Consider the following 2,850-nt stretch of genomic DNA (forward strand, 5'->3'; position numbering starts at 1 on the left):
GGCCATTAACTACTTCCCCAACCGGGGAGGTCAATTTCGAGGAAAGACAAGAGCAAATGGCTGACGGGGAACAACCGGTCCAAAGACCTTTGAAGGAGTTGGGAACTCTGGGAGCTTATAGAGCTTCAAGTGGCATTGCTCCGCCCGTTACTCAAGCCAATTATTTTGTAATATGCCCCGCAATGATAAATTTGATCAAAAGGAGGCAATTTAGTGGAGCAAAACATGAGAGCCCTCTTACACATTTGAACGAACTTGAAAAATATTGCAATACAATCAAGGTAAATGGGGTAACTCAAGAATTTGTGAGATTAAAAATATTTCCTTTCTCCTTGATAGGAAGGGCTCTTGAATGGCATGATAAAAAAGGCCAAACTTCTTAATAACTTGGGACGAGGTCACCACGACTTTCTTAGGGAGATTCTACTCTCAAACGAAGACGGTCGAGGCAAGGGCTTTGACCCAAGGTTTCTGTCAATGGGCTAGTGCAACCATTTATGAGGCTTGGGAGAGGTATAAAGATTATCAAAGGGAGTGTCCCCATCATAGCATTTCGACATACCAAGTGCTTCAAATTTTCTATAGATGCTTGATCCCACAAGGAAAGACTAACCTAGATGCGGGAGCGGGTGGCCCGATTATGAACAAGACGGAGGAGCAAGTCATAGAGATAATTGAGGGTGTGGTGAGGCACCACATGGATTGGCAAGAAAGAGAGAGAGAGTCTCTAAACAAGGGAGGAAATGTAGTTCACTCTGTTGATCACCTCGACGCCATTAACAATTTGACGTCCCAAATCGCAAACCTTGGCAAGGTGATGACGTCCATCAAGGCGAAACTAGAGACCTCTAGTTCAACACAAGAGCATCCCTCCTAAGATAAGGGGAGAGGTATGAATTCTAACCCTTCTCCTTCTACTTCTAATAAAATGCCACATGGGTGTTTGTTTTGTGAAAATTGTGGATCATATGACCATGATACCTCTTCTTGTAATTATGATTCTCAACCTCAACCCCAATATGAAGATGGTAATGATAATGAAAATGAACAAGTCAATGTCTTGTCTTATGATAATAGACCTAGGAATGACAATCAAAGATACTTACCACCTAATCAAAGAGAACAAGGGGGAAATTCCTATAATCAAAGAGGAAATGATTATGATTACCATAACCAAAACCAATGGGGAAATAGGAAATAAAGGGACCAAAATCCCCAAGGTAACTACAACCAACAAGGTGGTTATGGTAACCATAACCATAATTACCAAGGGAACAATGGGAATCAAGGGCAATATCACCAAGGGGGAAACTCTAATAATAGGAATAATTGGAACAACAATAACAATAGAGGTTCTTCTAATCAAAATGTTTCCAATTCAAATGTGAGAGGTAATAGAGCTCCCCAAGAAAACTACTATGCACAAGCACCACCTAGTAGGTTTATCTTAGAGGAAATGATGGAAAGTCAAACCAAAATGTTCAATACTTTCATGGCCTCTAGTGATAATAAATTTAGTGATGTCTTGACCCATAATAAAATGCTTAAAACACAAATTTCTCAATTGGCCAATGCTTTGAAGGAAGGGACTAGCACTTCCAAACTTCAACCCCAAGGAATAGATCCCAAGAGGCCCGTAAATGCTATATCAACTAGGATTGGTAAAGTGTTGGAAGAGAGTGTTCCTAAGAGAAGCAATGAGAGAATGAACACGAGTGAGCCTCCCCTTGAGAGTGATTTTGAACAAGAGAGAGAGAGAGGAAAACCATGAGAATGAAAAAGAGAAAGAATGTGAGATAGAAAAAGAATTTGAGAAAGAAAAAGAATGTGAAAAAGAGAAAGATTTTGAAAAAGAGAGTGAAGAGAAAAGAGAAAAGAGAAAAAGAGAAAGAAACAAAACAATTGCAAAAGCTACCATATCCTCACAAATTTGTTAGAAATAAATTAGATGTGCAATTTGGAAAGTTTCTTGAAACATTGAAACAAATTCACCATTTTATTCCTTTTACCGATGCTATCAAGAAAATGTCTAACTATGCTAGGTTTTTAAAAGATATTTTGAGTGGAAGAGAAAGTGTGAATTAGTGGAAACGGTGAATCTCACCGAGAATTGTAGTGCAATTATCATGAATAAAATGCCACCGAAATTGAAAGACCCCGGTAACGTTTCTACCCCTTGTGCTATATATAATATGCAAATTGATAATGCTTTATGTGATCTTGGGGCTAGTGTTAGCCTTATTCCATATTCGGTATATCAAAAACTTGATATAGGGAAACTTATACCCACCAACATTACCTTACAATTGGCCGATCGTTCTATCAAATTTCCAAAAGGTAAGGTAGAGGATGTTCCTCTAAGGGTGGGAAAGTTTGTGATCTCGATGGATTTTGTTATGTTAGAGATGGATGAAGATGTGAACATTCCAATAATTCTAGGAAGACCTTTTCTTGCTACTTCGGGTGCTTTAATAAATGTTAAAAGTGCTAAAATTTCACTAAAAGTAGGAGATGAGGTGATAGAATTTGATTTAAATGAGGGCATGAAATATCCAAGCTCTAGTCTTGATAATTGTATGATGATTAATACTATTGATTCTATTGTGACTTCTATGCATGAGCACTTCCTCACTACTAACGATGCCCTTGAGAATGTCCTTTTGAATAAGGAAAAGATAGGTGAGCAAGGCAAGGAGATGGAATTGTATGAAGGAATGCTTGAAGGAAGTACGGAAGAAAGCATTGAGCAAGTATGCATGGGAATCACAAGTGATGATGCTTTGGAAATAGCTGTCTCAAGAGAAGGTAAAGGTGTTCCAATGGTAGAGTTGAAACCTCTACCATCACACC

The 2,850-nt window shown here is 38.6% G+C and overlaps 1 non-coding gene across 1 annotated transcript; it reads right to left on the reverse strand.

Annotated features, from left to right (window-relative positions):
- Window positions 1-446: 446 nt before the first annotated feature.
- LOC145637637 (small nucleolar RNA R71) lies at window positions 447-552 on the reverse strand. The gene has a single exon (XR_014114397.1). It is a non-coding gene; the product is annotated as a small nucleolar RNA R71 (small nucleolar RNA).
- Between the last annotated feature and the right edge of the window lie 2,298 nt (window positions 553-2,850).

Source organism: Chenopodium album, chromosome 6, assembly GCF_948465745.1.
Source record: "Chenopodium album chromosome 6, dcCheAlbu1.1, whole genome shotgun sequence".
NCBI lineage: Eukaryota > Viridiplantae > Streptophyta > Magnoliopsida > Caryophyllales > Amaranthaceae > Chenopodium > Chenopodium album.